Raw genomic sequence first — 26,876 nt, 5'->3', positions numbered from 1 at the left:
ACCCACCAGCGCCGGGATGTCATCATCAGCCCAGGCCCTGGGAACCCACATTGTTAGCTTAGTAAATAGAGAAATCCCCACTCAAGCATTGCAAATGAGGGCAGAGGGGGAGCCGGGGAACCGCGCCGGCGGGCCGCAGGGTCTCTCCCCTCTCTCTCTCTCTCTTTGAGTTGTCAGATGAATTCAGTGGTTAACAAAGAGCAAGGGAGGGAGCTGAGCTGCTGTCGCAGCTGGGCAGGGCGGTGAGAGGAGGCAGGACTGCAATGCCACCACTCCAGCGAGCAGCTCTGGCCCTGCAATACCTGCTGCAGGTGGGCAGGAGCCCGGAGTACCCGGAGCTGCCTCACCTGAGCATCAGTAACTCTGCACCCTGAGGCTTGCACTGCAGCAGGGGTGACAGCCAGGGAAAAAGCAGGGAGGCTGAGGCCACATCCCATCCTTGCTTTGCTTCTCTGCTGCTGGTTGTACTGGCATGGATGCAATTCCCCAGGGAATCTTGGGACCTCTCTGAGGTATGGGGACCCACCACACCAAAATGCTTGTGAGCATCCTGAATGTGTCAGTAAGGAAGTGAGGCAGATCAAAGGACACTGAAATGCTTTTATTTTCATCTGAAATAAAAAAGAAGCACAACAGAGCTGCTTTTACAGAGCGATGGTTCTGCTTTTCTGAGTGGGGCATGAAAATCACTGGTGAGGCGAGCTCCCAGCTCTGGCAGCAGTGATGCTACTCAGTCTGTAGCCCAGCAAAGCCTCTTTTGGCCCTACCAGGAGTTTTCCTTCACCTCTCATCAGGGTTCCTCCTGTTTCCCTCTAGTTCTGGGTTTCTGTATGCACAGGGAGGTGTTGGGGAGGGTACACAGCCCCCTCTGCAAGGCTGAGAGCTGGGTACATCCCACTTGGCACAGGTGTAGAGCCAGACTCCATGCTGAAACTGCTGCTATTGACTCTGCCCTGCAGCAGGCAGGGCAACTGGGAGTGTTAAAAGTCTTTATTAAGATGTGGAGGTGTGGGTGCCCTGCTCTGCCAGTGCCTTAGTCCAGAGACAGAAAAAGCCACGGACTTCGTGGCACTGTGAGCAGTGATGCTGTTCCTGATGTGAGCAGTGCCTGAGGTGTCCCTTCCTTCCAGAGTGCCCACAGGAACCCCAAGGGTTCAGGAGGAGCCACGAGCCCCTGGCTGGGAGTGGGCACCCAGATGTGAGAATGGAGCACAGATTCAGGGCTGTTCTCTCTCCTAATAAAAAGCTTTTTATGCATCCACCACTGGATGGTCAGAGAAATCTGCCTGGGGGGGGCATATTTTCCCAGGCCATGGTGATTTTTAAGGGGTTGAAAGATCTCAGTCTTTGATTTCTAATGCTAACCTGGCTTCATTGAACTGTTCTGTTAAGCTCTTCAAATTGTGTGTTTCCATTATAATAACATGTTGGGTTTAAAATAAAAAAGACCTTTTTAAGATGATAGCTAAAATATTTCACTCTGTGTCTTTGCCCCTAGTTTCAGCTGCTGCAGCTGGATTAGCAGTGGATGCAGGAGGCTTGGGGAGCCCCTGAATTCCTGCCAGGGTGTTCATCAGAGCCCTGGCAGCTCAGCCACCCTGGTAAATTGTGCTGTGAGGTGTTGTCAGGACCAAATCCTTACCCCAGCAAAAGAGGGGCAATTGCTATTGCAGTCAGGCAGCCAGAGGCAGAGCTGCTCAGATCCTGAACTGGGAGTGAACCTCTCATTCTGCCCCATTTTGGGGACACAGCTGGCATCTGGCACCTCTGTCCCATGAGTGCCAGTGCTGTGCCTGTCCCCAGGTTGGGACAGTCTAGTGTGGAACACCAGCCCTTGTCTCCAGGCTTTCCATTTATCTCATGGTGCTGCAGCTGAGACTTGCTCACATTCTGACTTCTCCCCTGTCTCTTGCACTCTCCTCAGGTCATTCTCATGACCAGATTTACTGCTGGTTATACTGGGGGGACTGGAAGGAGCCAAAACCCAGCCCCAGGAGACAAACCCAAAGAGTGGACAGATATTTGTCCTTCCCTGTAAGACAGAGTGTGGGGAGCGGTGGGGAAGAAGATGCTGTGATGAGAGAGCAGCTTGGAGCAGTGGTTGCATTCAGGAAAAATGATGAAGAAACCTCTCCTTGCAGCCCTGCAGCTTCAGGGCCCAGATGCTCCTGATGTTTCCTACCCATGCCAGAAAGCAACGATGCTGCAGGGTCAGCAGCATCCCAGGACGTCCCAGGATGTCCCAGGCACACACCCAGGCCCCTTGGGCAATCAGAGGTGGCTCAGCCTGCCTGGTCCCACGGGCTGACCCTGCAGGGACACTCCCTGCCAGGCTCTGCAATCCATCAACTCCTCCAGTGCAGGGTCACCAAGCTGGGAGTCACAGGTGAAAAGTCACTTCCAGGTATTTGGAATGTCTTTTTCTTTCTTTTTTTTTTTTTTTTTTTTTTTTTTTTTGAAAAGAGCAAATTCCTATTAAAACATAAACAAATAAAGGGAAGAAAAAGATTCAGCAGAGATGAAGTGGTCTTCAGTAGCTGGTGGCTGCTGGTGTTGAGCATCTCCAAAACAACCTGATAACAAATATATCCTCTCAGCAGCAAACCTGCTTTGGCAGATCCCACATCAAATAAAATATGTAGATTTTTCATGAGAAGGTTTATTTTTTTTTTTTGGCTCGTTGCTGTATAAAACACATTTACTCAGTCACATACAAAATACATTTATCCAGTTTCTTTAAAACAAACAAAATAACCTCTCCTCTCCATCTGGCCCCTCTCTCTGCTCCTTTCTAGCCTGGTCTGCTTCCCTATTCCTCGCAATATGGAACATGACAGGGTATTTTCAATGCTATTTTTGTCCGTTGTGTCATAGCTTATATTTAAAATAGCATTTAAATCTGCCAAGTAGTGCGGTGTTTTAAACTGCTGTCAGACTGAATTTCTCCTCCTACATACCACAGATTTCAGCTACGACTTAAAGACAGCTGAGGGAAGCTTTTGAGGAAGGGGGGAGGTGGAGGTGGTTGGGGACCAGATTGTCTGCAGGTGTGAGGACAGTCAAAGGATATTAATAGGGTGAAGGGATGCTGGAGAGGGGACACAGACCCAAAGAGAACCAGGGAAGGTGCATGGGAATAAAATTGCCTTCCCATAGGAAGATCTTGCTTGGGACAAAAGGCTGAGATGGTGGCACCAAGAGGCTGCACCCAGCAGCTGTGGAAATGGGGAGGTCTCTGTTCTAAGGGTGAAAAGAGAGACCCCATAAAGGGATGTTTGCTCTGCATTTGGAGTTCACCTTTCAGTCCCAAATGTAGGATCAGATGAGCTTTTAGTAAGGGCAGCCCTAAGGCAGGGGAGGAAATTGTGCTGCCTTGCTTGCATTGGGGTTTATTCCCCCTTTCTTCATCATTTAATTTGTTGGGACTTGGCTGACATCTGAAAAGCCCTGAGGTGAAGTAGTACAATCATTGTCCATGATCACAGAAAAGGGCCCACTCTTTATGCTTTTGGGGATCTAAAAGTCAGCTGGTCCCTTCCTTCCCCACCGTGAATAAACATTGCAGCCATCCCCAACAGAGCTGGCTAGAAACACCCGCCTAACCTTTCCCAGAAAAATCCTGAGCTGGCTCAAACACTCACAACCCCTCTGAAATCATCTCCCTCTGAAGGAGATGCTCCCGCTGTGGATCTTCTCCCCACTTTTGTTTCACACGTTCAGTCTTCACCCCTTCATTTAGGTGCTGCTGTGTTCCCTTGATTCCCCATTGTCTCTTTCACATTTCCCCTTCTATCCATAGGCACATCCCAGCAGAAAGGTGGGTCCTGAGTGGCACCTGCCACCCTTATTGCTGTGCTCTGCACCTTTCCCAGTGCCCATGGGACCCATGCCAGCTCCTGGTGGCTGCTTGATGCTCACACATGTCTGGAGGGATGGGTGTTTCATAAGGTGTCCCCAGCCTGCAGGTGACCCTACTTTCCAGAGAAGGTTTGGGTTTCTCTCCTGCAGCTGTCCAAGGCTCATTTCTTGCTCCATCTCTGTTGGTGTCTCACCCTCTCCTGGGACACGTGTGCCTGCCATTGAAATCTCCTACCCATCTTCTTCTGTCAACACCACCTAAGAAAGGGACAGATTGAAAATTTAGCAGTGTGTCCTCTGTGTCAATAACTCCCCCTCATCATCTCCTGGGTGGCACAGAGATCTGCTCAGCCATCTTCTCCCTGCTCCACACTCAGGCTTCCTCTCCACCCTCTCCCCTGCCTGGACTTTTCCACTGCTCACCCTTGCTCCCAGCGGGAGAGGTGACCCTTCCCCAAACTCCCTGTGTGTCACAACCCCTGGCACATCCCTGTGCCAGCCCCAAAACCACATCTGTCACCGGTGTGCCAGGATGGCAGAGGCATCTCTGTCACACCCCTCAGCTTTCTGGGATCCTTTGGGATCGCCTCCTGCCTCCAGTCCCATTCTCCAGCTCAGTTCAGAGCAGGATGAGGCACCGTGAGCGGGGGTGCCTGGCTGGGTTTGGTTATTCATTCCCCCAAAAAGCAGGGCTGGGGAAGGGGTACGGCTGGCTCCACGATCACACCGCGGCGCGTTAATCAGCTGCATTAAAATTCCGAGACAGCTCCTGCCAAAGTGGCTGCGCGCCGTGCAAGGTGGCTGGGAAACGCCGGGAGCCGTGACAGGCAGGCGAAGGCAGACAAAGAGCTCGCTCCGTCACTCGGGGTCTGCTCCGGGAGGAGAGAACCAGCACACGCACACACCCCGCTCCCCATCACCGCACAGCCCGGCCCCTCGGTGCCGCCAGAAAGCCCCAAGCCAGCGGCGTGCGATGGCCAGCGAGCCTGCCCGGGCTCCAGCCCCATCCCTGGGGATGTCCGGGCTGGATGAGCATCCCGCTGACCCCCGGAGATGGGTGGGACCGCCACACGGGATGGGATGTCAGGGCGGAGGGCACTCCCGGCTGTTCATCCCCCGCATCCCATCCCTGCGTGTGTGTCCGCGCAGGGTGCGAGCCCCCAGGGCGAGGCCCCCGGGCTGTGTCCCCTCCGGTTTGGCTGCCAGCTGTAGTAATGCGTTTTGCCACAGGGTGCCACTATGGCAAAGCTGTAAGGCCGCCGAGCCCTCGGCCCCGTTGTGTAAGGAGGATACCTGGCGTTCCCCACGCTGCTCGTGGTTTCCTTCTTCCCCTCCGTTCCCATCTCCCCTCATCCACCCCGCAAGGGAACTGCGGCAAGAGTTCCCCAAATATTCATCCGAAGGGGACAGTGCTGCTGGGTGACTCTGGCACGGCAGGGCAGAGGAGGGGATGCTGCAACTGCTCTGGGGTGTCCTGAGACTGACACAGTGGACACTGACATGTCATGATGGCACTGCTCTGTCTCCACCAGACATGGCAGGGAGGAGAGATGTTGGAGGCTTTGTGGGACCTTGTGCCGTGGCAGTGAGTGAGGAGGATGCTGCGTAACCCAGATGTCCAGGGATAATACTCCAATCATGCTCCTTTCCTGCATTTGGGGTGTTGGGCACTGGGGATGTAGCTCCCAACAAAGGGGGTCTGGCTCCATTGCTAGGGAGCAAGCAAAGGGCCTGGCAAGGCTGCAGCCACTCATCTCCTCCAGCTTTCCTCCACGGATGGATCCAACCAGCCCTGTCCTCCTGCAGCCGGGCCTGTGAACTGCCCAAGAAAAAGGGGATTCTGCAGCTGGGGCATCTCATCCCTCCCATCCCATCCCAGACGCTGTAGGAGTGAGCAGTCTGGGTCCCACACCCTGAGTTTCTCTTTCCCTGGCACACTCCAGTCCCTTCCCTGCCTCTCCCCAAAGAAGAGGATGTGCCAGGGGGCAGCTCAGACCTGCACCCACAGCAGCTCCCTGGGAGCTCCACTGTGCAGCCACGGGAGGGGAATGGCACAGTTAATCTAGGGAACGCAGCTCATGAGAGCTAGGCAGGATCAGGCCACAAACCTGAGAATTTTTAGGGTGAAAAGTGTTCTGCAAATGGCAGGCAGTGGGATCCTGCGTGCTGCATCCGCCGCGGGCGGAGAGAGAAAGAAGATTCTGTTCTTCCCTCGCTAATAAAGTCTGGCTGAAATGACACAGTATAATCAGTGTTTACCTGGGAGTTTACATATGGTTTGTTGTAATTATAGTTTCAATTCCTGCTTTTGCTTTTTTTTTTTATTTTTTTTTTCCTAACATCTATTTTTCAATCAGTAAAAGTAAATACTATTTTCAGCCCAATGTAATTCTTCCACTCCCATGGCCACAAACACAGCGAGGAGAGCGATTCCATTTGCGCGCTGTGCAATTGAGCAGAGAGAGGAGCCCGGCGGCTGCGGAGCATCAGCGGAGCCACGGCCGAGCGGGGACCTGGGGACATGGGGATGAGCCTCCCCTCCCCACCACGAGTCCCCCAGGGCCTCCACCCCACCTGGCAGGGTTACCTTTGCTGGTAAAAATCAGCACCAGGCCCAGACGTTGCTTCTCATCACATTGGCATCGTTAAAACCCCAAAGCTGCCTGGTCGGAGGCAGTGGGGAAGGGATAAGAGCCATTAGGTGAAGCATCATTTATTTCAGGGCTGGCAAAGCTTTGTTCCAGCTTGGGGATTGAGTTGGCACTAGAAGCACTGCGATCCCCAAGATTTAATTTCCTCCCCCCCCAATTTTTATGTGTGTGATTTATAACAAATCAAGGATGCCGGTGTCAGGTCCCCTTCCTCACCCAACTATTGTCACACACACACACGTGCTGATTAAAACCACCCGGCCCCCTCCTTGTCCATCCATCAGCCGCTCTGGGGACAAACTTAGACATCCCACTCCTAGCCCACACCTCCATCCCTGCGTGTTCTGACACCCTGCCTTTACACCAATATCGGATATTAATTTGGTGAGCACATGCCCACCTTTAAATATAGATAAATATGCATATTTATTTATACCGTGCACCTAAATCCCTGTAGAAACAATTGGGAGCTTTGTCTCGAGGAGGGATTGGGCATTATTGGGATGCAGAGCGAGCACGTTGCCCTAGAGACACACGGAGTGTTCCTGCCTCGGCCACTCCAGTTGAATGTTTGCCGCTCCAGGCACGGTTTGAACTCGGTGCCAAGGCAGGCAGCTGGGCAAGGCTGTCAGAAAGGGACCCTTCTCCTGCCCAGAGGGTCTCAGCCCCTCAGGGGAATCCAGCAGAGGCCAGAAGCCCTGCCTGCACCCCATCCTCATCATCCTCATTTTGGGGTTAAAAAATAGGCGGTGAGGATGTATCTCCCAGAGCTGTGTCTTTGGCCTCCACTCTCCTACATGCCCTGCTCCCCACCAGGAGAATTACTGCGGGTTTTACCACCCTGAGAAAGGGCTTTTTCACCCTGGATGCACATACTACGCCTGTGAATATCCCTGGGAGCAAAGGGGAATGTTGCAGAGAGGGTTTTGGGAGGGGGCCCTTGTCCCCAAGGCCCAGCAGGGCAGGCAGGGAGTTGGGGCTGGGGCTGATGGGGACAGAGCACCCCACAGCACCCAGGGCTCCCTGGGCCTTTGGAGTGAGGCTGCACCAAAAAAAATTCCAGTCTCAAATCACGGGCTGCTCTGCCTGATTTTAATTCAAGAGGTTCTGGTTTGGGTTTTCCAAAATAGGAGGAAGAAGGAGGAATATTCACTGGGTCAAGAAAAGCATCCCTCTCTGGCCACTGCCTGACACTGAAAAGAAAATTAAAACCCAAGCAGTTTTTTAAAAAATACAATAAAATGAAATTGTTTTATTTCTCACAAGAAAAAAAAGCTCTTCTCACCAATCCCAAACATGAATTTATTTTCTTAGTATATTTCTTAAAAGTCTACCACAGCCAACCTTTTTTCCCCCCAAATTAAGAATGAGCTGGTTTAAACTCTCACCCAAAATATTTATTGCAAGGAACAAAGATATTGGAATCGTCTCCAGTGTTGGATTTCAATTCTTCCTTTCAGGCTTTTATCTTTTCAATCCAAATTTCAGTGACAATAATCCGATTTTGATTGACATTAAAATTATTTATTGTCACATTGTAGCTGTTTAATAAATTGTGCCTGCTTTATTTTTTGGCTTATAAATACTGTATCTTTACTACCTTGGTAGTTAATTCAAGGGAAGAAACCACTTCTGAAAGCAGGCAGCAATAGTCTTAGCTCAGGCAAGATATAAAAATGCCTTTTTTCACACATGAACCTGAGGAAAGAGCTGATTCCACCTTTTTACTAATTTATATATTTTCAGTCTCTCTGGTTTATTTAACTTTTACTATTTTACTTTATTTTCCAATGGTAAAATATGCCTCTGTGAGCTACGTGTAAAACGAAGATTATTTTAATCTCCTTTCAGATACAGAATAATTATTTGTCAGGAACATTTAAAAAATCAGGAAAACAATTCATTACACTTTCATGATCTAGATTTGAGAGATTTTTCACCATTCTGGGAGTGAGTTCATAAAAAAAAAAAAAGGTAAAAAAAAACAAAGCCAGGCGACATCCATTTCAGAGTGCCATTTAAATCTGGGTCGCGCTGCAAATGATTTTCTTTTTTTTTTTTTTTTAATTTCCACAAATTACTGAAAGTTAAAAGAACCATCAGCCCATTTTACTATTAAAAAAAAAAAGAGAGAGAGAGAGAGAAAGAGAGAGAGAAAATTAAAAAATAACACGGAAAAATGTATCCCTTGTAGAATAAACCTAAAGCGGCTCCTTTGCAGAAATATTTCCCTGAATGAAAAATTTCAAGCCTGTGTCCCACTTTTTTTTTATTTTTAGCAGGGGGGTCCTGCCTTTTTGAGCTGGGTGCCAGGGGGTTGCTGAGGGGTGCTGGAGGATGCCAGTGCCCCGAGGATGTTCTAGGGACACAGCATCCCATTCTCCTGCCTGCAGCGGGCAGAGAGGCTGTTTGCCCACTGCCTGAATGCCCTGGAAGCCTGTCTGGGGGCAGCCTGCCCACAGATAAAGGAGGGATCTGCCAGGGGACAGCAGGTTTGTTCCCCATGCCTGTGACTCTGAGTCGGGGTGGAGGAACCAGGACCCCAGCTGGGCTCGTGGGAGCAAGGGAGAGATGCAGGGCAAGGCAGGGAGCAAGGATGCTCTGCAGGATTCAGTGTTGGGGCTCTTCTGTGCCCACTTCCCAATGCACAGACCCAGTTCCACCCACCACAACTATCCCAAAGCCTAAATCTACACCTTAAATTTACATGGGATTGGTTCCATTCCATTGCTGATGCTCCTATTTCAGGGCAGTGTTAGGGTCCTGCGGAGAGACCCCAGGGAGAGGCAAGGCCTTTCTCATGGGGACACAGGGTGGCCTTGGGGACACAGACACAAGCCCAGTGCCAGAAGGACAGTGGGGCTGCCCTGGGTCTCCCTGCTGATCTTCTGTGCTGCCTCTCCCAGTGCCAGGCGGCCGCAATGGCTCTGGCAGCCACATTTGTTTACGGGCTGAATGTGTATTAAAATGGTTCATTATTTTCCTGACTGGCAGGTTTCCAGGGTCTGTGCTAGTTAATAATTGCTGCCAATTAAACCTTCGCAAAATATGCATTGCAGGGACGGGGATGGGGGGGAAACAACACGCGAGGATTTCTCCCAAGCCCACGGATGGCTCGTGCTGCTACGGAGGAGCCCCGTGGTGGCTCGGGGACACGGTGTTGTATCTGTGCTCGCTGTGGGAACCTTCCAGGGATGGGGCAGCTGAGCCCCCCGAGATGGGGGTCCTTGCAGGGCTCTCACTGAAAAGGGATTTGTCTCTTTATGGGGAAAAATTTTCTGCTGGTGGAGGGAACAGAGTAGAATCCACCCCAGTGGCCCCTTTGACCTCACAGGAACCAGCCTGCCTATCCCAAGCGCTGACCTGCCCACTCACCCTGTGGATGGATGCTCCCAGGGTGGGCAGCCAGAGCTTGGGACATTGATCCAACCCCGGGCATCCCGCTGCAGCTTCCAGAAGGTTTCTTTTCAAAGGACAGCTCCCTCTTTTCCTGTCTTTCCACTTGTTCCCTTCCGCTGCTGGAACACCCTCTGTCTCTGCAGGCCAGCAGAGCATCGCCTCTGAATTCCACCCCGATCCCAGCTCCAGGCACAGCCTGGAAATAAAGCTTTTCTCAGAGGCGAAAAACAAGCAAACCCCCATGTTCCAAAACCCACCTGGGGCTGGGTCTGCCCAGCTCCTTCCACCTGTGACCTCGAGTGTCTTTTACAAGCCATAAAGGCGTGAGCACATTTGCCGACCACCGATTGAAAAGCAGCCAAAGAACAGGAATAAAGAATCATTATTTAGTCAACGCTAGCCCCACTCTTTGAAGCTGGGAAGCTCGGCAGAAAGGCTGGGTGTTCAGGCAGGCTGCGGCTCTGGGAAGGCTGGGGGGAATGTTTCTCAGATGCTAAAATCGCTCGGAGAGATGCGGGAGCGGGACTGCGTTCGTGGGAAGGACGGCTGACGGGGAACCGCTGCCTTTCAGAAAGGCAAATAATCGCAGCCTAGGTTAGCTCTTCTGTCGAGAGAATAATTGTGCTTCTAAAGGCTCTGATATGATGAGCAGCACTGCTTTGAAATAGAAATAAATACATAAATAAATCAGAGATCTTGGACTGATTAAGGCAATTGCTTCCCTTGCTTTTGCAACCCCTTTGGGTCCTGGTTCCCAGAGCCAATTACATATTTAAAAAGTTTCTCTCTGGAAAAAAAAAAAAATAGAGGACTTGCAACTCTAAAATAAAGTTTCTTTGTGGTTGTCTAATGAAGAGCAATGGCCAGGACAGTTTACAGTTATTAATTGGTTTTAAATTGCTCCAGCTCTGTCTTGAACCATCTTTTTGAGCTGGCCACAATATATCTGTGCCCTCCTGACTGCCCCACATGGGGTCAGGGCACGCTGGGCACCGCTGGTCCGGGGCCCCTTAGTGTGGGTGAGCAGCCAGCTCATCTCCCCATGGCCTCTCCTCCTCCTCCACCCCATGGTCAGTCCTAAAAAAGCCCCCCAGGATGTGCTGAGCTCCCACGGCCTCACACAGGGTGCAGACAACGGGGAGACAAGCCAGGGAGATGCTGAGGGTGCTTAGCCATTACTTTTCCAAATGAATTCACAATTTCTCCAGCTCTCTGCTCTCTCCTGTATGACTACGAGGGAGATTTGCTTTGCCACCCACTCCCACTTTATCCCCCACCTTGGCACACTGCAAACCCCTCCTTGCCACCCAAACCTCAGCTTATTTCTAGGCTCCACATGGCCACGACATGTGGGAGCTCGGCAGCCGGCACGAGCCCAGGGACTGCCTAAGCTTCTCTTGGCACACCACACCTCACACCACCGAGCACCTCCAGGCACCGAGCAGGCAGAGAAAAGGCTCTATTCTTCACCCAAAAAACTCCCAGGGGGGTTAATTCCGCAAACAGCTTCCTTGCCATAAGGATAGGTGAAATAAATCTTTCTCCCAGCCCAGGGAAGTGTGGAAACGTCACCCCTAAAGGGAGGATGGGCTGGAGCCATGGGCCTCCTTGAATGTCTTCTCCCTGTAAACATGCATTATTGATAGCAGAAATTATGCTGGATTGGTTTTGGGATGTAAGGAAACGCTGGAGAATATTGATATTTTCCCGAGTTGCTTCCAAACCTATTCTTGGGCTTGAACGTGTTGCGTGTGTCATCTCCAATGAACGGTTTTGAGCTTTAATTCAAAAAATAGCACCATGTTTATAATACTATATAAGGTTTTCTCCTGGCTGTACGCACGGGATTATATATGTGTCGGTGTGTGGGTGCGGATGTGTGTGCAGGGATGTAATGAGACAAACAACTCAATCTGGAGCCGGTGGGGAGGAGGAGCTGCACACGCAGCCCTGAGCAGCGGCTGGTTCCCTTTGGTACCAACTCGGTTTCTTCCCCAGCAGCCGTCAGAGTTGTCTGAACAAACACGTTATCACCGGGACCGATCCGTGGATAAGCAGGCAGTGATGTTGTAGGTGCAGGAATACACCTGGGGGTGCATGGGGAGGTTTGTTCTCCAGCTGTTGAATGCTGGAGATGGGCTGGTGCATGACAAGATGCCAGACGCTTTTCAGCACATCAAATCTGCATCTCAGCACTTTGCAGGGCGCGGGGAGGAAACAGTAATTAAGCGACAGGACTTACACCACTTCCTCGCTGCATCCCTCTCAGCCCTGTGCATGTGTGTGCTGGCGGGCCCCGCTATTCCAGGTGCAGCCTCACCCCTTCTTAAACATGATCCTGATGGGGTTTTTTATAATAGATGAATTATTCAGCAGAAAAAGTGTTTCCCCCGTTCCGGGATTTTCCTGCTAACATCTTATTGGTCATTTCTGTTGTTCCCTGCCCAGCTCTACTGGTTTTATAAAATGCTCTGGAATAATACTGGGAATAGCAGCGTGTGGGAAGGAGAAAGGTTTTTATCTGCATGGGGTCTTCCATCTCCAGCTCTGTTTCTATGGATATCTGAGTGGAGTTTATATTTATCTCTCCCGTTTGAGCCGTGTGTGCAACTTTGCAGGAGAAGGAGGAGGCCAAGAGCAGAACCGCCCTGCTGCTTGCTCTGCTGAACCCTGACTCCTTTTGGTCAGCGGTGAGAGCATCACCCAGGTGGTCAAAATCAGCCAAAATACCATTATAAGGCGAGGGGAAGCTGCAGAAATACTTGACCTAAAGCTTAGCACAGCAGCAGGCACTGTGTCCAGCAGGGAAGTGGCCCCTCTGCCACCCCCAGACACCAGTCAGGGATGGCAGGGCAGGAGCATCACTCCTGCTCCCCAGTCGCTCATCCCCAATCCCTCATGCAGCTGCCCTGTAAATGGCCAAATTTCCTGGGAGCAAGGGATTTTCCATCTGTCACAGTGTCCTTTGCTGTCAGGAGGGAAGTCGGCACAGCCCTGGTGCCGGGGGGAGCGCGCCGGGTGCCGGAGCAGGTAGGAGTGGGAAGGCGAGCACATGACTCGGCCTGGCCCCGGCGCACCAGCTCCCAGAGCATTACCATGATGGCTCCATCATTAATTGATCAATCACTGGATGACAGTTAATTAAGTAGAAAATAAAGCTGCTCTGCCCAGCCTGGCATTAGTAGGCAGCGGCATTAAGATTTCTGGAGTACAAGGGGGAAATTAAAAAACAAAGGCACAGCTGGAGGAATAACCCCATCGCCGGTGGCTGGGGGTGGCAGCCTGGCACCATGTTCCCTGGGTCAGGATATGCAGGCAGCCCCTGCATTGCAGCAATGGTCAGTTTGTGGCTTCTCCCCTTCCCAAGAAACTGGATTTCACCCTCCAGGCATAACCCCCATTATCCATGTGCCCCTTTCTCCACAGCTCTGGTGCTACCCAGGCACTGGCCACTGGCCACCAGACCCTCGCCAGCACACAGATCTGCAAAGGGGCTTTTCCTCTCCATCCTGTTTTCTCATCTCTCAGTCCTGCCTTGTGAGCTAACCCACAGGCAGGATGGGGAAAGAGAAAGCCAGATAGAAAGCATCCTCCTGCCCCCCGTCTTATGCGCCCGGGATTGTCTTGATATGAAAAATTATGGTTTTTGTTAAAAACTATTACTAATGAGGCGTCTTTCCTGCCCTTAATTGTTGCCAAGGCGATGACCCCAGCCAGCCATCTTTAATTAACTTAGACTAGATCTCCTGAAATGAGTTCCTCGGGTAAATTGCTCACCACAGCTTTCAGGCACGGAGCTGTGTTTGCCAAGGCCACCCGCTCCGGCATGCTGCCACAGCCACCGGCAGAGGTGATGGCACAGCCCGGTGTCCCCACCTCTGCCTCCCCTCACCGCCACTCGGTAATCCCAAGGCAAATCGGCAGAAATTCTGAATAATATGGGGACGAGGATGGAGTGACTGATACCTGAGCACAGGGAATGGGATGAATGTGGGCTTCTCCATAAAATGGGAATTCACCCTGGCTGCTGGCTTCTCCCATCGCAGGGGCTGTGGGACCGGCCGCACGGTGGCTGGCACCTCTCCAAGTGAAAATCACATTTCCTGCCTGACAGATAACGTCGGTCAAGAGAATGCCAAGGACGATTCCTGAAAATGCCATAATTGTTTTAATCTGATGGCGGATAAAAGATAATGATGCTAACAATATTTAAACGTAATTATAGTTTCCTGCGGCTGTTGGGCTCTCTGAATCCTCTCCACTCAAGTGGCTTTGTTTACGAGCCGCTCCAATAAGGCAGGGCCCGCTTTCCTCCTCTTCACACCTGCACCTCCATCAAGGCACAGGGTGGACACATGCCAGGGGGCTGGATCTGCTCAGGGACCAGCACCGGCCAACCCTGCAGCCCCTCTGGGTTCTCCTGCTTAGAGCCCACCATCACCCATCCTCTATCTCCTGGGATGTGATGCCTGTCTTGGAAAAGGGACTGGGATAGTTGGATCATGGCTACCCCCAGAAGAGAGGGATCTGTGTGGGCAGTTTTAGGGATACATGGTAGTAGTAAATCCCCCCCATCAGGGTGAGGCAGGCATATGGTAGTTCGTTTCTACCAGTCACCCATGTAAGGGCTGTGGCCCCCTATAGCCCCCAGATCCCATCCCAAATTCCTCTCCAAGGTGAACTCCCCCGTATCGACATAAAACAACAAAGCAGGACAAAGGGAATTTCTAGGAATGGTTTGCTGATGATAAACAAATAAAAAACACCAAAGGGGGGTGTCTGGGGGCTTGGAATCTGCAGGAGAAGAGAATGGAAGGAGAAGAAAATGGTATGAACCCCTACACCGAAGACTCTCCTGCACTGGATAGTGTTACCATCATCTCACAGAAAATCTCCCAGTCCTATGGGGGCCTGGGTGCCCTGGTTGCAAAACAGCTTGATCGAGTGCACAGAAACAGGCAGTGAGAAAAGATGGGATTGAGGGGAGGCTTTTAGGAGAAGTTAAATATGAAATGGCTATTTCAGTAGCTGTAGTTTAGCCTCCTGTGTGAATCGGTCTTTGTAAATAGGAATGGAGGATAGCCAACTTCCCCAAAAGGGCTCTACGGGGGGTCCGGAAAACCACAACGTCCTGAGTTTAATGGGGAAAACAGATAGAAATGGCAACAAAGAATGGGGAGAAACAGCAATAAACCTGATTGTTTGGTAAATAAGGCTGAGCCTGTTGCCGAGAAGGGAAGTTTGAAAAGCAGCTGGGGAATGAATAACCGGTTAAAAGTTAGGAGACAAAGTGGCATAACAAACCCGAGGGGTTCCCAGCTCAGAGCAGCCAGTGCCGGAGCCCCGCAGCAGAGAGGAGTGTGAGCCTTCAGAAGTGCCAGGAGGAGGGAGGAAGTAGCAACAGAACATCCACTGCTGCTCCAGCGTAAGACCTGGCACTGTGTGGAGGGCTATGGAAAGGAACTCATCGTGCTAATGAACTTGGCCTTCAAGTGAAGGAGGAACTCAGTGTTGAGCACAGAGAAAATAAATCCATCACCTACATGGCCAGGAAACAGCTACATCCATGGAGGAAGAGCACTCCAAGACATGGGTATTGAAAAGATTAGCCTGGGCACTGGCAAGAGCCATGTCAGGAATGACTCAGGATAGACCAGAGAAGAGGGCAGGATAGGTGAGGAGCAGGCTCACCCGGTGCCATGTGGGTCACTGCCTCACTGAGGGCATCCCACAGGGCAGGGCGAGGAGGCATCTTGGAGTTGGGCAACAGCTGCAGTCTGAGGAGGAATTAAATAGAGTCCAGCCTGCAGAAAGAGGGGCTCAGATGTCCAGCTGGATGCCTGGCACAGGAAGCTGCTTTGGTGCTGCAGCCACCAAAAGTTTGAAAGGATTGGAAAAGTAATTGAGGAGAGCAAAGAGGTGCCTGGACGCTGGAAAGGCAATGAATGAGCTGGGGCTGAGGACTCTGCAGAAAGTAGGGCAAGAGCAGGCAAGAAAGTGTCCCCTCCCTGTCACTGTCCTGTGCCCTGGGCTGGCCTGGGACACCTCTGGGGAGGGAGGGAGTCATGTCCAGAGCTGGCATTGGTTTGGGAGTGGCCCGGGGTCCTCCACTTGTCCCTGCAGCATCTCTACTCTCCAGAGCGAGGCACGAACCTCGGTAGGGAACCTCTTTCCTACAGCACCAGGAAGGATCTCCTCCCTCCCAAAACGCACCTCCAGGTTTCTCAGCGTGTCCCCCCACCCTGCCGGGACGGATTGCCACCAGTTCGCCCGTTCTCCGTGGAAACCCACGCGAGACACACAGACACAGCTCTTTACACCACACACTTCACAACGATGAGTGCCCGCCCTTTTTGCCCCTGCAAGGACCTAGACGCCAGTGGCAGGGGTGGGTCCCGGGCGGGTCCGGCCCCTGCTCTCTCCCGATCCTGCAACCCACGGCCATGAACCCGTGGCCGTGGCCACGCGTGGCCGGAGCGGCGCGTCTCCACGGGCTCGGCGCAGCCCCGATGGGGCGCGTTGACATCTGTAACCAAACTCCGGCTCCGGCAAAGGCAGGGCTGCCCGGCCAGGCGGAAAATTAACACTGACATTGAGTTTAATTAAACAAAACAACCAGGCTGCGAGCTGGAGCGGGGACGTGGCAGCAGCTGGAGGAGCCGGGCTGGGCGCGGTTCGGGACCCGCACCCGCCGCCGCCCCGCCGGGACGAGCCGACATCAGCCTCTCGGAGCCCGGCATAGCTCGGGAAACCGAAGCTGGATGGGCGGCCCGGCTTCCCCTCCGAGACTGCCGGCCAGGGCCGGCAAACAGCGTTTTCCTCCCCCGTTTTGCCCGTCTCTTTACAAAAAGACGCGCGGGGCGCAGCACGACGGCAGAGGCCCACGCGTGTCCTGCCCCAGAGTGGAGCAGGACGGGTGCCCGGCGGTGTGAGGTGCGGAACGGAGGCGATGGACGCTCCAAGGAGCGGATTTCGTTGAGTGGGATTTGGGGAGATGCTGACCGACCGACAGCCACCCCATCACCGGCTGCGGCCCCGCGCCTGTCCCCGGCCCTAAACACAAACGGTGGGAAACGTCTGATCCGGGCAGGGAGAGCCGGACAGAGCCTTTCCCGGCCAGCTGCTCCCCGGCGGGCGCCAGTCGCACCAGTGTCACCAGTGGCACTGGCGCTTGCCGTGCCCGGGCAGCGGAGCTCGGGGCAGCTCCGGCAGAGGCAAAGCCGTGCTCGGAGGGCCCGTGGTTTTACCCCGCTCGGCTCCGAGATCGGTGGTACGGGGCAGAGCCGTCCTGCCCGTTGCCCTCTGCCCGCTGCCCGCGCCGCTCGCACAGCAAATTCCTCCGCGAAGAGCTGAAAATAGCGCGCAGCCCAGCGCAAGGCGAGCACGGGGCGGTCTCCTCCGGCCCCCGAGAGCCGCAACGCTGGTGTCCGTGTTTGGGGCTGTTTCTGTCTGAAGCCCCCCCAGCTCTCTGCCCCACTCCGAGAGCTCCCTCCAGCATCAAACACCTTCGTGTTCTATCCAGCTCTCTGCGTTCGGGTCCTGGAAGCTGAGGACTGATCCCTTTGCCTTCGGCCTCCTCCTCCCAGCTCCCATCCCAGAGCTTTGCGGCTTTTAGTCTGGTCATTTCATTTTATTTTATTTTATTTCACTTTTTTTTTTTTTCTGGGGGGGAGGGAGGGCGTGTGAAATGTCGGCTTTGAAGGATATTTGTAATAACATAACCAGCAAAATGAATGTCATATTTTTGCTCCAATGAATTGGATTTCCTGAAATATTGTCTCCGTAATGATGCCTTTAGGCTCCTCTGGATTAGATAACTCTCCAACCACATCAAGAAGGCTAATTATCCCAAAGCCACTTTCCACATCTATTTCACACACCTATGTGTGTCTATATTCAGGGACGTGGTGCTCTCCCGGCCCGGCCCGGCTCCGCTCACGGCAGGGGACGCGCCCCCCGTGTCCCCGCGCCCGCGGGAGCCCCGTCGAGCGAGCAGCCGTGACGACACCAAGCCCGACCGCCCCTCCAGCCAATCCGCGGGCCCCGAGCGCGCCCGTCAGCCCGCGCTGACCAATGAGGGGCGGGCGGCGCGCCCCGGCGGGATCCCCTCGACGGCTCGAGTCTCCCGGGGGGCGCTCCGGGACCCCCCCCCCCCCCCCACCGGCCGCGCTGGGGCCGCTTCTCCCGGTACAGAGAGCGGGGACACCGCGGGGCCGTGGGGCCAGGGCAGCGCCGGGTGCCGCGGCTGTCCCGTGGGGTTGGGCCACTCTGCCACAAGGGCGGGTGTGCGAGGGGGCGAGACCCTCGCAGAGGGGTGGAGGCGCCAGGAGCAGAGCCCCAAACAAAGGACGAGCGGTGTTCCCGGTCCCAGCGAAACCGCAGTGCTCCGGGGGTGCGGCGGAGGCCACCCCTGCACACTTGCGGGCGGAGCCCACGCGTGGGTGCCCCCGCCGCCTCCCACCGCCCTGCCCTGCCCCGCCCGGCGCGGCTCTGTGTCCCGGCTCTTTGCTTGGGCCGGGGAGTCTGTACTTCGGGATTATTCAGCTCCTGCAAGTTTTTTGTTAGGCGGCCCTGAAAGGCCTCAAAGGCTGGGAACACCATTCTAATTACGGGGAAGCACAGCTTATTTAGAAGATAAAAAGAGACTTGTAGTCTCATAACAGCTTCTTATATCCGTCAAATAAGGATCTCTAATGACGGGGTGAGAGCCAGTGAATGCCTAAAACAAACTAAAAAAAAGGAGTGAAAATAAAGCAGCCAGGGGCTTAAGATATATTAAATTACCCTGATTAGGAATTTAGGCCGTGGCTCGAGTCTGCTGGAGAGGCTGGCGAGGGGGGGGGACGGAAAGTGCTGCTATTCATTTCTGGGGAGAGGGGTCAGTAGGTCGGAGGAGTTCACAGGGCCTGGCTCTATTCTTATGCTAACAGAGAATACAAGCGCTGGCCTGGAAAATAGAAATGAATTTGCAATAATCCGAGCCCCTCTGTTTGCAAGGCGAGCGGCTCTATAGCTAATTGCAGCCCGGCCTCCCCCGCCTCGCTGCGGACAGTTGTAACGATGCATGGGAGATTAGAGCCCGAGGGGCTTGGGGGGGTGGATTTAAGCCGTCTTCCCCCCTCCCTTCCCTCTGCCCGATGGTGAAATATTCCGGGGCAGGCGCTGGTGTTTGGGCTGGCTCTGCTCGGAAGGGAGCGGGGCCAGGCAACTTCTTGAACTTCCCCGCAGCCGCGCAGGGGAGCGGCCGACGGGCAGAGCGCTGTGCCGGGGGGTGGGGAGGGGGGGTCGGCTCTGCGCGGCCCCGGGCACGGCAGGGGCGGGAGAGGGGGAAGGCAGCGCAGGTCCCGCAGACGGGGGGACCCCCATTGAGCTGCCGGTGACAAGCAGTAAATCGGGGAAGAATAGCGCATGGAAACGCGCCGTCGGGGCCGCTGGCCGGCCCTACAGCTGCCGGCCCGTCTCGCCGCCGTGAGAGCCACCGTCTCCTCGGTGGCATTCCCGTGCACCGACGCCTCCCGCCCCGCACCCGAGCAGTCCCTCCCGCAGCACAGTGGTCCCACTCGCACCCCGCGGGGTTCCGGCGCCCCCCGCCCCGGGCCGGTCCCGTCAGCGGCTCGGCGGGCTCAACGGCCCCGGAGAGTTTCAGGACCCTGGACAGGGGCGGGGCCGCCGTCGGGGCGCGGCGCCTCCAGGTCCCCTCGCATCCTCCGGCCACGTCCTGACGGGCCGAGGGAGGAGCGGTCCTCCCTGGGCCGGCCCGGTCTGCGGCTCTCCCCTCCTTTTCCCCGCGTTACCGGGCTGGGATCGCCCGCCGCAGCCTCGGAGCCGTACCGTGGGGACGGGCCGCGGTTTGGCACCGGTGGAAGCCCGCTCCAGCACAAACACACCCGCCAGTGCGCAGGAATCGTGGGTGGGGGACTCCAGTGCAGCCGAAGGGCTGATTTAATGACCATCGACCGGCTCGGGCAGGCTCCGCCGCCCCCGTCGGCATGCGGGCTGCTCCCGGGGCTGGGGACGGTGCGGACTCCCCGCCGTGCCCCGGCGGTGAAACGGGGTGCCACAGACCTGGGGTCGCCCTGCCCGGTCCCAGCGACAAAGAGCCGGCCCTGCAGCCAGAAATAGAGCCCAGTTTCGTTAACCGCGCTCCCCTCTCCACCCCGCCCGTGGCTGCCCCAAAGCGGAGGCAGAGATGCCCCGGGTGAGGGCTATGCCTGGGATGGGCGGCATGAAATGGTGACAGCCCGGGACTGAGACCGGGACCGGCTCCGCAGAGCCGAGCCGGACCCTGAGCCCCACACAGCCCTGACAGCAATCCTGCCGAGCGCTGCCAACTTTGCCCGGCAGCTCAGGGCTGTCCCTGCCGTCCTGATCCTGCAGGAATCGGGCACAGGGGGATGGAGAGAGGGTTCGGGGGCTGCTGCGGGCCGAGGCCGGGGTTGCCGGGGCCGCCCCAGCAGCCGCAGGTCTCAAGGTCTCCATAAATCACTTTTCCAGACTCTTGGAATTCTCTTACTCGAGACTGAAATTAAAAGGATGATTTCCGTAAGTGGCACACGCCGGACAGAGTCATCCCCGCTCGGCATTGTCCGTGCCACGGGGCTTCTCCCAGAACCTTCGCCTAACACTTTTGTCGTTTTAAAAGGCAGAAGCTCCGAATTTTATCCGGAGTCCTCTTCTGAAAAGCTGCTAAAGCTTAAGAAAATTATATTTCAGGTTTATTTGAAAAAAAAAAAACAACCTCTAAACTTAAAATAACCCACTACACACAAAACAAACCATATACATAATAATAATAAAAATGATAATTATAATAAAAATACTACTAATAATACCAAAAGATCGGTGTTTCTAATTTCCAATTATATACTTAGTCGATGAAAAAAGAGGCAGAATTATTTGTAATTATAATCTATTAACTGAGTTTGGGAGGAATTTTCAGAAAAAAAATTCATTACGGGAATGCTCTGTGAATTTTCGCTCTCCCGAGGACATACGGGCAAAGGACATACTCGGGGTTTTTAAAATTGTGTTAGAAAACAAATTCGCAGGCGCTTTTATCTCCTCTGTGATGGGACACGGAGATGAGCCAGGGCGATTTAATTTCTCAACGCCTGCCGAAGTTAGGGTTCTCCCCTCCCCAAAACATTGCCCGGTCCGGCCCCACGTCCTCTCCCCGCCTTGTCATTCCCGGCCAGAAATAAACCACCGGGGCGGAGAAAAGCTGGCTTGTTTGCTAGAATAAAAATCGGGCTTATTTACAAGATTTTTTTAAAAATATCGTGTTTATTTGGAGGAATTAAAAGTGTGTTCCTCTGCAAAAATAAAAATCGGGTGTACTTGCAGGACCAAAAATCCGGTTTCTTTGCAGAGGGAGGAGCCGCTGCTCGGGGAGGTGTGGGACGGGGGGCTGTGCCGTGTCTCGGGGGCACGCAGAAGAAAAGGGGGTGCCTTGCCAGCCGAGTGCCCCCTAAATGGGGCTGGGGTTCATTCCCCAGCGGGTCCCCCCGGGGGCCCGCACCCAGCCCCGCAGCCGCGGCCCCAGGGCACCACATCCTCGCTTGTCCCCGCAGATGTGCTGGGAATTTGGGGGACAGAGAGTGGCACACAAAGGTGCCCGGGAGGTGCCCTCCTTTTCCCGCTGAGGCTGAATTGCCACTCGGATGCGTTTTCCTCGCTCCGCGGCCCGTCGCACGCTGTCTGTCTGCCCTCCTGGCAAGGACGGGAGAGCTGTTCCCCCTTCAACGAAAACCCGGAGCGGTGACGGCGGGGCCCTGTGCGGTGCCAGCCCGGCCGCAGCACGGCGGGCACGGAGGGGAAGCGCGGCCGGGAGGGATCCCGCATCTCATCCCTTCTCCCGCACCCCCCTGGCCGTGGGTGCGGTGCTCGCCCGTGGGAGAAACGCCGTGGAAGGGTGCCCGGGTGTGTGTGCGAACACCCTGAGCTCTGGTGCACACACGCGTGTGCGGGACCCGCTCATACCCCGCCGGTGTGATACACCCACCCGAGTGGGGACACGCGTGCGGCGCGGGGATGTCACACGCGTGTGCGGGCACGCACGGGGCGGCACTCGCGGGGGTCACGGTCACAGCCGCGTCCTCAGACGGACACAGCCCCCAGGTTCGCACCCGTCGTTTGCAAACGCGCTCCCGCAGGGCGCAGCCCGGCCGCTGCCCAGCTCCGGCAGCCACGGGGATCCCCTAGCCCGGGTACCCATTCCCCTGCACCTTCCCGCCCCAAATTCCTCGGCTTTGTCACTCCCTTTCCCCACTTTACTCAACCCACTCAATTAAGGGCGGTGGCGGGAGCGGGGCTGCAAGAGGCGGTGGCCGAGGGCTCCCCGCCCCCCTCCTTCCCTGCGCAAGGTGAAAGAACACGAAAAAAGGTGAAAACACAGAAAGAGCCCCAAAAAGAGCCGCTTCCCGAGGTTTGGCTTTATTTATCCCTGCCTATCCTTGTGCCTTACAACCCCGGGCAGGCTGGACGAGCCGGGTGCCCGGCGGGACAGCCGCGGTGTTGGCTCGGAGGGCCAGGGGGGTGCCAGGGGGTGATGGGGTCGCAGTGCCCGCGGCGGGGGGCGCGGGGAGCCGCAGGTGCTGCTGGCGGGAGAGACCCGCAATGGCTGTTTGGGTGTTGCATTAAAGCACGCTGCAGTGCGCACACTGCGGCCCCTCCCCCCACAATCTGCCTGTATGCTAATGACATGCAAAGAGACTCATTTGCATGTTTATCTCTGTCAATGGGCAAGCGTGGCGGGCGCGGTAATACGTTTCCCACCGTGGCGTGGAGGCCTCCCCCCCCCCCCCCCCGCGCCCCTCACCGCCCCGCCGGGCCGGGGAGGGTCGGGCAGGGCTCGGCTCCGGCCCCACCGCCCAGCCCTGGCACCGAGGCAGGTACTGCCACAAAATGGCTGCCGGGGGGGCCTGCAGCCTCCCGAGCACCCACCTCTGCCCCCCAGCAGTGCCCGGCCCCTCCGCGCCCCCACCCCGCAAACCCACCTCCGGATTTTGTGCTTAAGCAGCCAATCGGGGGCGCGGTACCCTTCCCCCCTCCTTCCTTCCTTTCTCCCTTCATCCCTCCTTTCTCCCTCCATCCCTCCTTTTCCATCCTCCATTCCTCCTTCTTCCCCTCCATCCCTCATTTGCCACCCTGCATTCCTCCTTCTCCCACTCTATACTCTTCCTTCTCCCGTCTCCATCCATTTCTATATCCCACCTCTATCCCCCCTTTTACACCCATCATCCCTCCTTTTCTACCCTTCATCCCTCCTTTTCCACCCTCCATTTCTTTTCTACCCTTTATCCCTCCTTCTCCCCTTCCATCCTTTCATTTTCCTTCTCCCTTTCCTTTCTTCCATCCTCTCCTTCAACTCTCCATTCCCTTTACCATTCCTCCTTTTTCCCCCACTTTGCCCCGCTGTCCCCAAACCCAGACCCCAATCTCCACTGTTTCCACGCACGGGGATATTTTTGATTTCCCACCGACCGGGGAAAAATCATTCCCATCCTTTCAAGGGGTTCCGACTCTCGCCCGGGTGCTGAGCCCCCGGTAATTTGTGACCTCTGTGGGTCGGCCGGCACCGTGTGAAATCCCTGGTGGGTGCAGAGCCGCGGGTGGGTGCCCCGAAGGGCTCGCCCCTGGTTCCTCTGCTGAGGGGGTGAGAGGTGTCCCCAGGCACCGGTGGGGAGAAGCAGCCGTGCGTACATTCACGCGTGCGGGTCCACGGAAGGGACAGGCATTGGAGGCACTGGTGCAAGTGTGGGGTTTTGAAATAGCCACAAAAAAAAAAAAAGAAAATAAAGGCAAAAAAAGCGCGGCCTCTCCCACTGCGCCGGGGTGCGCCCACGCCGCTATTTTCAAACCCGCACGTGAGAGAGAAGAGATGTTTTATGTTTTGCGGAGCGAGGAACGCTCTGTCCCCGCTCTCCGAGCGAGGCTGCGGCCACCCCAGCGCACCCTCGGCCGGGACACAGCACAGCGCGACCTCCCCGCACCCCGGGGACGTCGGGGACGACTCCCGCCTGCAATGCAATACAGCCTTATATGCGCTCCACTCCATACATAAATAAAGAACACGTACGTCCTTATGTTCCGCTATCGTTTATGGCGCCGTATTATACCACACGGTGCTGCGTGACGCGATGCGACGTGACAGCTCCCGGCCCTGGGCACGGCACGGCCCCGCCGGTGTCCCCGGGCCCGCCCCGAGGCGCCGGGGAAGGGCGCCCGCGTCGCTGCGCTGGCCTCGACGGCGGCGTTCGGGGGATCCCCTCCTGTCTCCCCACCCGTTATCCCTCCTCCTCCTCCCTGTCCCTTCTCTGCCTCCTATCCCCTCCTTTCTTTTCTCGCTCTTCCAAACCTTGCTCACTTCCCCGGTGAAGGTGTGTTCGCTCCTTGCATCCGCTATCTCTATTTTAGCCCCGGGAGGTGGAGGGGCATGCGTGTTTACCCTCCCCTCCTTCACCCGAAATTATCTTAGAAAAAAAATAAATCAGCCGAAAACCTAAATCTGCCCGAGGCCCCCAGACTCGCCCCGTCCCGACCAGTTTATCCCAGCATCACTCAGCCGCAGGCAGGGGAAGGGGTTTATTTGTGGGGTCATTCAGCGCGCTGTGGCCTCCCCCGCCCCATGCCATCACACCTGCGCAGAGGGAGGTGCGACCCAGCTGGGATGGCGCCGCTGACCCTCGGCGAGGGCTTTGCCTCAAGCCCCGTCCCGGAGGGCAGCGGCTCCGGGGGTGTCGGTGCTGCGGAGCTCGGGGGGTGCCGGCCCTCAAAGGCCCCCCAGTCCCGCGCTCCGCTCCCCGGGTGGGTGTTCCCCTCCCGAGGGGGGCGGAGAGAGGCAGGCCGCGGCAGAGGCAGGTTTGGGAAGGCCGCCTCCCCTGGCTTTCCGACTGCCCCCGCCAGGCCGTGTCCCCGCCGCACCCGGCCGGGGGTGGGTCGGCACGCCCGGGGGAGGCCGGCTCGGAGCGTGCCCCGGGCAGGGCTGGTTTTGCCAGGAGTATGTGGGAACCCCTACAGAGAGACACCCTCCCATCGCTCCCCAAAGCTGCTGTGTCATCACGCCCCGAAGCAGAGGCAGCCCCCCAAAAGCGAACGGGGGGGTGTGTTCCCTTACCTGAGCGCTAGCCCGGGGGAGCCATGCGGAGCGGGGATTCTGTGTTCGGCTCGTGTTCTCCTGCCGTGTCCCGCAGCAGAAACTCCCTCCGGCCGGGGCCGGGGTCGGTGCGGGGGAGCCGGACTGGGCCGGGGGGACCCCGCGGCCGGGGAGAGCCGCACACCCCGGGCCGTGTTTATATGTAGAAAGAAGGGTAATTTGAGTGCTTATACCAAGAACCGGGGTTGTTAAGTTTGCAGGCAGACAGCTAAACGGTGCCAAGTGCGGGCAGGGAGGGGGGTGCGGGGGGGAGGCTGGGGGTGTGTAAGAAATAAAGAGCAATTGTCAGAAGCGAACAAAAGGCGGAGGATGGAAAGGAGCTGGGAATCCCAGGGCAGAGCCCCTCGGCGTGGACTTGAACTTGGGCTTTGACACCGTCTGCCAGGCGGAGAGCGGCTTCGGGCCGGGCGAGGCGGGCTGCGGGGGGAGCGACAACAGCCCCGGCAACGCAGAGAGGGGGCAAACACCCTCCAAACACGCACCTTGGACTCGGCGGGGGGGCACTCTGCTTCAGAATGCGGCTGAGCCGGGGAATAACCCAGACGGGCTGAGGCCCGACGGGCTCAGCGCACCTCGCGGCGCAGAGCGGGGCGGCGGCGGGGGGACCTCGTCGGGGCTGGCCGGGGCCAGACGGTCGGGGGGGCCGCCCGGTTCTCACAGTCTGCACCCGAGCCTGGATTCTCTGCACGTCCCGGCCGGTCCCCCCTTTGCTACTATTCAGCACTTAATTGAACATTAATGGCAGCTGGGGATGAGGTCATTGGAGCCGGCTTTTCTCACACATTTTTCATGCAAATCCGCTAAACTCTAAACAAATTTGAATAAAACCCCCTTTGTGCAGGCCCTCCATGGTGTTTTTCCACGGGCCGCTCCGCCTGTCTCCGCACACTTCATCCGGGGAGGGGGGAGCGGCGGGGAGATGAGGGGGTGTGGGGGGGTCTCTGCTCGGGCCTGGAGCGGCAGGCAGACCCAAAGAAACTGCGTCCTCTGCGAGGCTCTCAAGCCCCAGATCGCCCCCAGGATGCCCACTGCACCAGCATGGCCCTGCACTGTGCCATCATCACTTGCAGCCCCCCTACAGCACCAGTTCCCCCAGTAATATCCTTTAGCAGCACCAGTTCCCCCTGAAACACCTCCACAGCACCAATCTGCCCCCAGTAGCAGTTCTTCTCCAACTCATGCTAATCCCCCACAGCAATACCACCCCCCCAAGCACCATCAGCCCCCCAGCAACCCAAATTCCTCCCAGTTTCACCGCTGTCCCCACCCAGCACCCCTCGCTGCACTTGGCCATCGCTGCCTCTCTGTGAGATGGTTTTTGGGTGCTCAGGGCTGCACAGGGCAGGAGCACACAGCCCCCCCGGCCCCCCTGCTCCGCAGCCCCCTCGCAGCCCCCATTAGCATCCCCGCGCCCGGCCCCCTGCCCAGCCTTGAACTTGGCCATGCCGGGCTGCGCTCCTTCTGCCTGCCTGGGCTCGCACAATGCCGGCCTTGACCCATTGTTTGCTTTTTTCGGATTTCAGCTGGGAAAGCGGCCACCTCGCGCAGCCTGCCCCGAGCACGCCGGGAGCGGGGCACAATGGGGAACCCTGCTCTGCAGGCAGAAGGGCTCCAAATCATTTGAGAGACATATTCATTATATTCTTTCACGGGGGTCTGTTTGCATTGGGTTTAGCGGTTACTTCCCAGACGGGGTTCAGACCAAATAAAGATCATTGAGCGGCGAGGGATTCGCTCGGGCTTTCAGGGAAATGTGCCTGATGCGGGGCACGGTGCAGCCCGGCTGCCTGGCCCTCGGCTGCTCCCCCTTCCCT

At 56.1% G+C, this 26,876-nt stretch overlaps 1 long non-coding RNA gene across 1 annotated transcript; it reads right to left on the bottom strand.

Moving 5' to 3' along the window:
* Positions 1-582: 582 nt before the first annotated feature.
* LOC102064678 (uncharacterized) lies at positions 583-26,245 on the bottom strand. The gene is made up of 2 exons (XR_270738.4): positions 25,024-26,245; positions 583-4,116 (listed from the first exon to the last, which is right to left on the bottom strand). It is a non-coding gene; the product is annotated as an uncharacterized LOC102064678 (long non-coding RNA).
* Positions 26,246-26,876: the final 631 nt, after the last annotated feature.

This window comes from Zonotrichia albicollis, chromosome 11, assembly GCF_047830755.1.
Source record: "Zonotrichia albicollis isolate bZonAlb1 chromosome 11, bZonAlb1.hap1, whole genome shotgun sequence".
NCBI lineage: Eukaryota > Metazoa > Chordata > Aves > Passeriformes > Passerellidae > Zonotrichia > Zonotrichia albicollis.
Note: the sequence above shows the minus strand (reverse complement) of the source record. Positions and strands in the feature narration are given on the sequence as shown.